Source organism: Urocampus carinirostris, chromosome 18 (genome assembly GCF_059441175.1).
Source record: "Urocampus carinirostris isolate Australia breed hairy pipefish chromosome 18, RoL_Ucar_1.0, whole genome shotgun sequence".
In the NCBI taxonomy this organism is placed as follows: domain Eukaryota; kingdom Metazoa; phylum Chordata; class Actinopteri; order Syngnathiformes; family Syngnathidae; genus Urocampus; species Urocampus carinirostris.
This window is the reverse complement of record NC_142366.1, coordinates 16,899,671-16,911,993: the sequence shown is the minus strand read 5'-3', so window position 1 is coordinate 16,911,993 and position 12,323 is coordinate 16,899,671.

Genomic DNA, 12,323 nt, shown 5'->3' with positions numbered 1-12,323 from the left:
ACAGCAGCGGACAGGAAACAAGTAGAGAAAGTAATCAACACAGGCCAGAAGATCATTGGCTGCTCTCTGCCTAGTTTAAAAGACATCGCCGGCTTGCGATATTGTCGCAAAGCCATCGTCATTATGAAAGTCTCTTCCCACCCCAGCCAACACCATTTTGACCTGTTGCCCTCTAGTAGGTGCTAAAGGTCCCTCAAAATAAGGACAAACAGATTCAGAGACAGCTTCTTCCCTAGGGATATCACCACCCTAAACAAGTCCACAAAACTGTCTAAATGTCCAAAGCAAGGAAAGCTGACGACATGGACTTGGTCAAGTCATCTTTGGAACAATGGAAAGAATCAATGGATAAATCAAGATGGACAAAAAGTGAAATGAAAGAATGATTTCAAAAGATCGACCACAGGCTCGCAACCAGTTCAGGGTGTCCCCTGCCCAATGCTCCAGCACCCCGCGAGCCTGCTGTGGATAAGCGGTGCAGATAATGGATGGATGGTTTTCAAAAGATGGCCTACCGAATCCATCCAATTCGGACCGGCCAATTAACCTAGCATCCATGTTTTCAGAATGTAGGAGGAATCCCACGCAAGCACGGGGAGAACATGCAAACTCCACACAGAAGGTTTGATCTCATGACTCCAGAACTGTGCCGCACATGCGCTAACCACTGCATCGCCGTGCTGCCTGTATTCAATCATATCAACACTTTTATTTGGTGGGCCGGATTAAGAAGCCTGGAAAACCAGACTAGAGTTTGCTGATCTCTGGATTAACACGTTTGTGACTCAGGCTCTTTGTTGGAAACTGGCTCTTTTGGCTCAACAAACCTAAAAGAGTCAGCACTTTCTGCTCTTTAATGGCTCTTCAAATGGTGTTGTTTGAATCGGTATGTTAGCAATAATAGTATAACATTATCCAGAAAATAATCAATAATATAATACCACTATATTATAATAGTCTTTTTTTGTTAGCATACGGTGAATTTGTAGCAAATTTGAACTTTTAACTTTTTATACCAAGCAACTTTAAAGTTAAGCAGGACAGAATCCCTGAACTACACACGACACAACAAAGTGTTAAGTAAAAAGGCACTGTGTAGTATTCGACTGCTAAAAGTTGCGGTATTTTGTAGTGCAATCGAAAGCATGTGTTAAAAAGTACAATGAATGATACAACCTACAGAGACTCAGAGAGATTAAACTTCATTTTACTTTGCTATTTTTTGCCCACTCACTGAAAGAATAGTAGTTGAGATTCGGGCTCCCTCACCGCCGCAACCCGGTGTCGATTCCTGTTGCGTTCAGTGTTTTGCATATTTTTCGACTGATCAAATATTTCCATATGAGCAATGTTCCCTCTAATTTTCCACGGGTCTGAGCGTTCACGCAAAGTCGGTGAGCAACGCTTGAAACAACAGTCAGCAAACATAATCCCAAGTGTGGCAAGATAATTAATCATCAAACATGTCCAAAACTTGACATCAAGTTACATTTTGCTGAGTTTCCGGCAATGCAAAATTATTTTTCTCTTTTGAATGAATTGACTCAGGTACTATTGCAAAGGTTGTATGGCCTACAAACGTCGTTTATTCTTACAATTCTCTCACAAGACATCCATTTCTTTTTATTCCCTGACATATTTTGTCGCATAATATTAACATTTTGGGGGGCTTATTTAGTCGGTTGTAAGATACAGAACTGTACTAATCACATTTTTTTAGTGGAAGTACAATGTTACCAACAAGATTCACTTGATATAATTGGAAATTATTTGAATGCAACACAAACTTTTTCTTCTTTTTTCCGTGTTTTTCTTTTAAATTCCTTTAAAAAAATCTCTTTGTGATTATTTTCTCCGAGCTGTTACTTTTTTTCTTTTTGTTCTCTATTTACTTTTTTTCCTACATTTCTTTCTTTTCTTTTTTTTCTGTTTTTTTCCTAAATTTTTCCTTCTTTTTTTCCCTTCCTTTCGTTTCTTTTTTTTCAGCTTTTCACTAATTTTTCATTTTGTTTTTTTTTTCTTTTTTGTTCTATTCCCCCCTTCCTTTAAGTCATTTTGTGCCTAATTTTACATAATATTTGGTCATGTTGGGATTAAAGAAGCGAAAACAACCCGAAGAGCTGTTTAGAACCCGAAAGAGCCGGTTCCTTTTAGTGAGCCGAGCCGAAGAAGCCGGTTCTCGACCGACTCTACTAACTTCACTCAACTTCGTTCTACTTCGACTCGACTTCAAATTACCGCATTTAGGACACAACGTCAGGGGAACCCGTGTATTTTGACCTTCATGCACTGTAACTTTGACTTGAGTCGCTTCTTAATTAGTAATTTTGAGCCCTGATTTTTGTGCGCTGGCTAGATTTTCTTGTGCGCTGAGAATATGCAAACATTGAGCAATAGCGCACGCGCGCAGCTTAGAGGGAACACTGCATATGAGTACAAAAATCTCGTGGATAACTCACACCCAGACTTTCAGATCCATTCTCGGCAAATAAGTAAAGTACTTGGCAGCTTCCACGCAACCAATCAATCACTTTTTCTTTTTTTTTTTCCTTTTTTTTTGAATGTGCACAAAACTTCTTACTGTTTCCTCAGTGTCACCAATAATGAACATGTGCACCTTTTTTCCCCTGCGGCCTTCATACACAATTTAGCCAGAAAGCCATAGCTGATCATGATTTAGCTTTTGACACAGCCAGCCCCGAGGCCATGCGGCGATGCAGGCGGAGTTAATACAGATATCTGACTCCAGGACCACGATGAAGGGAACGAGAGAAGGGGGCGGGGGACTGGAAAGGCTTTTATTGACTAAATGATAAAGAGGTTGGTAATGATAAATAACGGTCATTTTATTGTGGAATTCCCAGAAAAGGCACGATATATAAAAAGTTGTTTGCCAGGGTCTCAACGGACTATAGATCCCAACAGAGTCGCCTATTGTTAAACTCTAATGTTGTTCCGCTGGGGTGGAGGTCACAAATTGTGCTAGAAGGACCTGCTGCTATGAATACTGTATAAGGATGATGCAGAGAAGCAGTGTCATCTTTGTCTCGGGCTCAATGTAGAGGGTCCGAAGTCATGCCCAAGGGCATTTCTCTTTCTCTGTCGTCCCTTTCTGAATGTGAACAAGAGTGATGGGAATTCTCTTTTTAGGGCAGTGTTTGTCAACTAGTGGGTCGTGATCCAAAAGTGAGTCACGGATCCATTCTCAGTGGGTTGCAGGCCAATGCCTTGTTGAAATAATGAAATGAAATTATGGAGGGTCAATTACACTCCTTAACAGTTGTGGTGCCCGCTTGCAAGGTTTCGTTATAGTGGCCTACTAGGCCATGCGAAAACTGTGTTGCTCTTAAGGCAATTCGTTTTCTTAAATAAATAAAAAATAATGTGTTTTTGATAGGATGATTCTAAGTACAATTTTTGGACTTCAAATTGTCTTAATCATGGCGTCAGTGGCTCAGGAGGTAGAGCGCTCGTTTTGGGATCAAAAGATCGCAGTTCGAATCCCGGTTCCTCCGTGTTACATATCGAAGTGTCCTTGGGTAAGACAATGAACCCTTAATACCCCCAATAAGCAGGTTAGCGCCTTACATGGCTGCACGGCCGCTATTGGGAAATGTGAAGCGCTTTGGGAAGCCTTGACTTGAAAAGCGCTATATAAATGCAGATCATTTCATTTTATTTTTTTATTTCATTTCATTTTCATTTCATTTTCATTTCATTTCATTAATCACATAGGGTTCCAACAGTTGAGTAAAATGTTTTCCTTCCTTCAAAGAGTTTTATCAACTTATGAACCACTCAACCATCCGCCTGATAAAAGAAGCTGCTGCATTGTCATGTTTGTTATTCTCTGGTCTGTGTGCTGTTCCTTGTTTTACGATTGTCTGTTTGATGTTTCCTCTTGCTATGTTAAACTCTTCTCCTCAATTGACCTTGTGACTCAACTTTTTGCATTAAAATAGGGGAGCTGTTGGAATTCTGGTCAGATGTAAATCAGGCATTGACAGTGAAGCATCTCATCACGAGAACCTATTAGTGTCGTTTGTGTCTCTTATTTTGTGTTTTATTCAGAGATGGAAGTGACCTTGAAAGTTGACAGTGTAATAGTTTCTAACAATTTTAGCCATTTCAAACACCGCACCCAATACTGCGAGTTTTAGATATCTAAGATCATGCCCATAGAAGCATGATCTGGTTGAGCGTCTCTGGCCCATATAAATAGTTTTTGCTGAGCGATAGTTACTCTCTTTTCTGCTACCTGGCTGGCTGGCTGATGCGTGGAGCGGCCGTGGTCCAAGTTTAGCACGTGGGCCATACATTGCGACCGTCCGGAGCACGAGACCAAATCCCTCCGCAACAACAAGTTAGAGGACGGTTTCAGATTTAACACCATTTTTGCTGTTTTTTGGGAATGAGTGTTTTTTTCTGTACAAGGGAACACCCCCCAAATTGACTAGCATTATAGTGGGAAACTTCCATTGTGTGCTAGTAACTACCAGACTTCCAGTGGTAGAAAATTCCTCTAATCTCCCGCGCCTTCGCCTCCCTTCTTTTTCCCTATCATTAATTCACTGTGTTAATAAATTGTGTGCCCTTTCTAAATTGGCTTGGTTCATTGAATCCATTTTCTTGGGATTAGTAATTCATATCAGAACTCAAAGAACTTAAAGTAATAACGTAATTTATTTTTTTGAGGAAATTCTAGCATCCTTCAGAGGAAAAAGGTTTTATGGTGGAGCACCAACAACGCCTAGAGGCAATTTCGTTTCCTGATTGTCGTAAAGAATAATTAATTTCAATCCTAACGATTTTCAAAATCAAAGCTGGAAAAATCCCTACAAATGTATTTATTTTTATGCCACCCAAGCTGTAACTGTAGCTTTAATTACATTCACCTTAAAGTCCTTAAGTATGAAAAACATATCACAAAAGACTATTTTTGATGGTGCACCCTATCATCCAGTGCACCTTCTACTACAGAAAATACGGTAGTTATATTTCATCCACAAGAAAAATCCTGGAAATACAGTTGTAGCTACTGTATGCATTCGCCTAAGGACACCTCCACAGTCCTTGAATACTGAGCGACGAGTGTCCCAGAAATGAGCAGTCAAATCCAATTAAATGACACAAATTAAATTGTACAATGGTTATGGAATACCTGATCAAATTACTCACATTCAGGGGATTTCAACAGCAACCAATTAGTTTAAAGTATAAAGTTCACATGCGTAAATTAACACCTGGAGAGGACGCGGGCGTCCATTTTGAAGCAGGCGATACATCATAATTACGTTTTAAAAAATAAATAGATTTGATAAAGAAACATAAATAGTTCATCTTGATAATAAAACTAGGGGAAGCTATTATTGTGCTAAATGTATTATGGCCACGGTAGGAAAATAATAATAATAATACAATTAAAATAATGGAGTTAGCTCATTTCTTATTAATTGAGATGCGTCAAAGGGGCTGGTGCAACAGTTAAAGAGAAGTAGATCATTGTCCAAAAGAGACAGTGTGTAATTTATGCAGTAATGATAACATTCTTTAGAAACTCCTTGCTTAATTGTACAAGGGACCCACTGACCTTTTTTACATTTTAAATTTAGCTCCTCAAGGTGCCTTTGCAAGGTGAAACACGTGAGCAATGGGAGATCCAATTGGTGCATTAATTGGCTTTTAACAAATTAAGATATCCAGGTTCCATTTACATGCTTTACAATTCCAAGAGACCACGTGTATCCAGTTAGAATGAATATCAAATCTCTTTTGTCTTGGCATACAGTTTCTTCTTTGAGTGTCCAATACAGTGCTATATAGATCTAATTAGGGCTGCAACAATGGATCGATAAAATCGATTAAAATCGATGATTAAAAGCATTGGCAACGGAAAAAAAAATCAGCTGAACAATACAATGTTGTAAACATGTTACCAAAGGTAGTAGTTTGCTTTATAAAAAAATTAAGTGTTGCTAGTTTAGGTTAACCATCAGTCCTTTGCTTTGTTGTTTTGTTGTTTTTTTTTGTTATGTTGTGTTCGAAATCAAGGTTTCATTCAGTCTGAGTGATTATTATGTCCTTGTAAATTCTGCCATAATAATAGTCATACTATACCTTCTTATCGCAATAGAAGACTGCAAACAATGACAAGCTTCATGATGAGAAAGGAACACATTGAACACCACAACAAGCAGCTGTCATCACTAAGAACATCCTCAACATGATCTTCATTGACATTTTTGCATTGCAATGCAAAGTTCTCAAAGAAGGAAGAGTGCATGAGTGAGTGGGGGAGTGAGTGAGTGAGTGAGTGAGTGAGTGAGTGAGTGAGTGAGTGAGTGAGTGAGTGAGTGAGTGAGTGAGTGACCAAAGGGTATAGTGGATACTTTTTGCTTGTTAATGTTGGAAATCGGGTCACTGGGTTTTAATTTAATTTTAAAATTATTTGTTGTTCCAAAAACTCAAGTCCATTTGAACAACAATAGTACCTATTTTTTTGCAACTTTTAAAAGAATCGCATACATTTGCAGGTGTGTATGTATGTCCTTTGGTTTATTAAGTCATTTTACAAACACTTGAGATGTTATTGTTGATACGTCTCACTGGGTTTTCAGATTTGCATTGATTTCTTGTTCCAGAAGCTCATGTCCCTTAAACAACTAAGTTGCCTTTGTTTGCACTTTATAAAAAAAGGATATATTTGCAGGTGTATACTATGCATTTCTATGTATTTTGTTTGTTATTTGAAGAAGACTATTTTTGGGGGGATTGTTTTATGTTATAGAATATTCTGTTGTGTGCACGATTTTCTTATTCGTCTCCGACCCGCTTTTGTCCTTTTGACCACGCACCGGCTAACGACCCGTTTTCGACCACCGAGCACGCTCTGATCCCCCACTCTGGCGATGTGCCCGTTTGACCACGCTACGATCTCCAGCTTCCGCATTTTGTTCACGCTCCGATCTCGTGAGCGTCTTTCTTCCCTCGTCCAGCGAGCACCCGATCGCTGGCGTCTGTTTTCCTCTTTTTTGCACTACTGGCAGTTTTTTATAGCTAGCCACTCCTTGCACATCTGTTCTCCTCTGCACTATCGTACTACAGTGTTATTGTTACTGTTTACCTGACTTGTCTACCTGACTGCCCATTTTGCACATCTGGTTAGCTGCTCCTCTTGCACTCTTTGTACTACTGTAAAATACTATACATAGCCATAATTATTTAGTATAGTATTAGTACTCAATACAACATTTTATTTATATCTGTACATTCAAGGAAACTGTGCGGGTCAGATGTATCGACATTTCGTTCTGTATACACGTGTACGCGAATGACAATAAAGTAGATCTGAATCTGAATCTGAATCTATTTCTCAATAAACTTCTGAGTAAACATTACGCAGTTGTGTTCTGGTTCGGACAAAATTGATAAATGTATATGAATAACTCAATTATTACTTACATACTATTGGATACATTGTATGATTATTTCAAATACTCTATTTTTATACGTAAGTATATATGTACGTTTATATTGTCATGCCTGTATTAATAGGAACTACTGTCTTTGAACTAGCCACCACAAAGAATGAAAATAAGCCTAACTTTCATTGAAAACTTGAGAAAGTAATTACACGCATTTCCCGAAGCTTTGCCAAGTTCCTATAGTGTGAGTGTTTAGGCTGCATGAACCAGGCTGGCGGTTTCAGGGATCTGGTTTCTCCCTGGTAAACTGCTCCATTTAACTCCATTTCGACTCCTACTGGCTCATTGCTAAATAAGGATATCAATTAGGCTAAAGCACTCAGCAAAAGGCTCCCAAGTTAACCATCAGACGAGGCATGAATGGATCTTTGGGGATATTGACTGCCGCAGCAATAGGTTTGTAAGTGGGCTGACCAAGGGGTAATTAAAGCTGCATTATCACGTTGCTCCTTTTATGATTCTTCTGAGGCCGTCCACATGAGAGCAGATGGGCTAGGCTGACACCGCTGACAAAAAAAGCAAACTGAGTGCGTGGGAATAGGGTAGCTATGTTTATAAGCCGCTATTATTTTTACATTTTAAACCCTGCAGTTTAAAATACAATGCAACTTTTTTTTTGTATCTATTTTTTTCCCAAGGCTGATGCTCGCGAGCAATTATTGGTCTGTTTCACTTCGTCGTGTGCAAGGGATGGGAGAGCTTAAGACCAGTCGCTGTCATGATTACTGGTGCAAGGCACTTGAGCCTGCTCCTTTGGTGCCAAGTGCCTCGGACAATGATTGGCTCCCTGTCACTTTTTAAACCCCTGTCTTCCTGTCACCGGTTGTCAGTATGTCTGCGAACCTCAACTTACGCTAGGCAAGCTTTTCGAACCTGACACCTTCCTGCTCTGATTCCCGTCCGTTTCTCCGACCTCTTTTCTGATCTCGACAACGATTTTGCTCCCCGTCCCGGCTACTGATCTGTTGTTTCCCACTCTCGACATCGCCATCGCTTGCCACGGAAATACCACTTCCGCGTCCGAGCAACCTGCTCCCCGCCACCAGCGATCTACGGATCGCGTGTACGATCTTTCCATTCTTCCTAATAAAACTAATAGAAACACACGCAAGTGGGTCCTGTCTCCGTTCTGGTCCTCACAGTCGCGTTGCTCAGCTTGTGTACAGGCTGTTGTGATTCTGCGGGCTCCTAAATATTAGTCAGCACAGTACATAGTTTTGGGGGGAGAATGTTTTGTCACATTTCTACTTCTGCATATTTGTGTATGCCAATTTAATTGATATTGACTGCTATGCTAGTTTATTAAGATTGACAGATGTGGACACAGTCCACAAATGAGTGTCTCAATCGCAGGGCAATTTGTGATTTTTCTGTACTAGACATTTCCCCGCTGTTGTTTTTTAAAATGTGAGAAATGGACGTGAATTAGTGAATTATTTTGGGATGTTATAGCCTTCATTTTGTTCACAAAAAAAGGTTTTCCTTGAATTTGCTCATCAGGTGGCTCTGAAGCCACGAATTCATGGTAATGCAAAAATGCAGTTGTTTTGAAAGACAACAAAGAAAGTGTGAAGCTAATTGAGCGAGTACTATGACATGGAATAAATATAAGCATTAAATACATTTTGATGTTGTCACGGTTGCCATGGGGCCCAATTGGCCCCACCCATGTGGCACCAGCTACGGCTTGTTGACAGATTGGCTTTCTGTCTATTTAAGCTCATTGCTCTCACTCTTCCTTTGTCAGTCCGTCAACAAACCTCTTCTCTGCAAGACGTAGGTTATGACTCGGTCCTGTTTCCTGTTGGTTTTTCCTGTCCGGTATAGTTCCCGTTTAGTTTGTCCTGTTTAATATCGGTTTCCAGTTTTGTTCCCGTCTAGTTTGTCCTGTTTAATTTCAATATCCTGTTTTGATATCAATCCTGTCCGTCCCGTCCTGTCCAGTATCAACCCCATCTGTCCGATATCTGCTCGGGCAATTGGTATCGATCCCGTCGGCCTCTGGCTTCCTATCATTCCACACCAGACTGCTGCCTAATGTGCATGACTCCCCATATCCCATAAAATAAAAAGCTTGTGTGAGAAACGTCACGCATTTGGATCCTGATCCTGTTCCAGTTCTTGACACATGTTATATTTCCAAGATTGCAGGTGAGGCAAGGTCTCACCTGCCTCCCCTGACTCCACATTGCTGCTATGTTCAGTGTACTCAACCTGTAATCCAAAAGTGTCTAAAATAAAACGCTGTAGTATAGATTCATTTGCACAGTGCCTGCTGTCCTAAGTTAACACTGACCTCACAACATATTAAAGGTAAAATCTGATTGGACAGGAAAAAAATGCATTACTTGCAAGATCCTGAGACAAGACACAAACTGTTAAATTAAGATTGCAAACTATTGGAAATACATTTGCTCTCAATTGTGTGTAGATTTAAACCAACAGACCTTTTCAGAAATGTAAGACCTTCACCAGGGGCTAGAAAAGCCTTGCTGTGAAAACAATACTCGTTTTTAATACTGTAAGACACACCATTCTCCAATTTTGGCCGTTCCCATGACATATTTTCTGGAAAGACCTATACTTGATCAATGTTTTATATTTTTTGTCTCACAGATGAGTCATGCTACTTGGTGATTCGAGCGTGTAAAAAACTAGCCTAGTTGCTGAAATTAATACTCATTTCTAAATGTATGCCAGACATTAGTGGTCTCTTTTGCCTGGAAAGCTAGCATTGTCTTCTTCCAAAATGAAAATTTGAATTCTTTCCCCAGAGCTAAAACAGTCTATTTAAATAATTCGGGGGAAAATGCGATTCATAACTTGTGACAAGGTCTTTTGCGAATTATACTCCAAATTGATTACCGGTCCCAGAAGTATGGTAACCTCCTTGGCAGGTTTCGGACTAAGGCGTTACAAAGTATTGCATTCCTGGAAGTACAGTACTGGAGTACTGTAATGTATTGCTCTCTGGTCTCCCCACGTCTAGCATCAAAAGATTGCAACTGGTTCAAAATGCACCAGCGACACTATTGACTCAGGCAAGAAAGTTATACCATTTCACTCTTGTATGAGCTAACTTGCACTGTTTCCCAATCCGCTTAAGATGTGACTTTAAGGTTCTGTTACTGACGTACAAATATTTACATGGACTTGCCCCATCATATCTCTCTGATTTGATTTCCCCCTATGTTCCTACACGGAGCCCATGTCGGAAAACGCTGGTGGTCTTATGTCTCCAAGAGTCAAGAAGAAGTCTGCAGGCTCGAGATCTTTCTCCATCCGGGCCTATGTGCTGTGGATTTAAGGCCCACTTCTATTCAATAGCTTATGATTGATGCCCCCTCATACTTTTCTTTTCCTGTCTTTTTCCGACTGCCTGGTCGGTGGTGATACGAGGGAGAAGGACGGATCAAGATGAGTCAGCAGACCAGCGTCTGGACCTGAAGCATTTCAACGTCATCGACCAGCCAGCAGAGATGAGAAGCTGCGTCGCTGTCATGGACTTTTTGGACAATTTTACAGCTTTGTGTTCGTTTACTTTGTTGCCCTCGGGAACTTTTTGGACAATTTTACCGTCTCCAGGCATGCCCTTTCCGGCCAAATTTCAACATGTAACCTATTCTCTTTTATTGATGTTTACTATGTTTGTGTACAGTTACCCAATGCTAAATCTATTGCACCCTGGTCATCCTGAAAGGTGGATTACCACTCTTGAGGAGCCTTCTCAAGGATTCTTATTTTCTTCATGCTGAGGTTTTTGAGTTTTTCTTTGCCCACAAGTTGTTTTAAGATAAGGGGATGGTGAAATTGTTACCCGTGCAGTCCTTTGAGACGTTTTGCGATTAAGGGCTACACAAATAAATGTGACTTGACTTGACTTTATTAATGTCATTTTTCAGCTCTAAAGTCGTGATCACATGGAGCATTACTCTGTTATTACGATACTTACAATATGCAAATCATAAATTACAGTACTGTGTAATTGCTGAGTTACTCCTTACAACCATCAAACAGGCCAGCATCGTTCTCAGAATACAGTTATGGTGGTGCCGTCTCAAGTATCACCCTTACCGTATACTGCATACTTGCATATAAGCCATATTTACAACTATAGAATAAAATACTAAATCGGGCTATGCTTATATGTGTATACAATATTTGCTTAACACCAGTATGTGGAAAGTGGGGTGTGGCTTATACAGGAGCAGCAGGCCAACATTGAATCAATGGGGCAAACATATGCAAAGAATTTATAGGAATAGTAAGCTGGATTTTTGTCTTTTTAATGAGTAAAACTACTTTTGCATTATAATGTGCCTGGAGAGAAAAAATAAGAGCTTCGACTGCTTTGAAGGCCAGATACAATATGGATATGGAGTGTCTCGGCTACGTGTTTGTTTGCAAGCTCTGAAGATAGCAAAGCCAAGAAATATGAAGGATTTACTCTTCCAAAGGTTGGTGTACATGTTTTTTTTTATTTATTTCATTATGTGGCTATTTTAAAGCAGTTGTACGGGTTTAGCTCCTATGCGAGTACATACAGTATTTTGTAGCTTGATAGTTACTTTCATTTTGAATGAAGAGCAAGTAACAGTAATGTATTACTTTGTGGAATGCTTAGTTTTTCCATAGGTCAGTGTACATCATTTTTCTATTTATTTTGTTATAATATGTGTGTCATGTCCTGTACGGTTGTCATGGCGCCCAGCTGGCTCCGCCCCTTGACACCGGCTGAGACGTATTGAACTGATTGGTTGTGGAGTACTTAAACGCTCCTTTTGGGACTGCCTGTCACCATACCATTGGTTTACCTTGTTGAAGACCTGTTCATGCCTG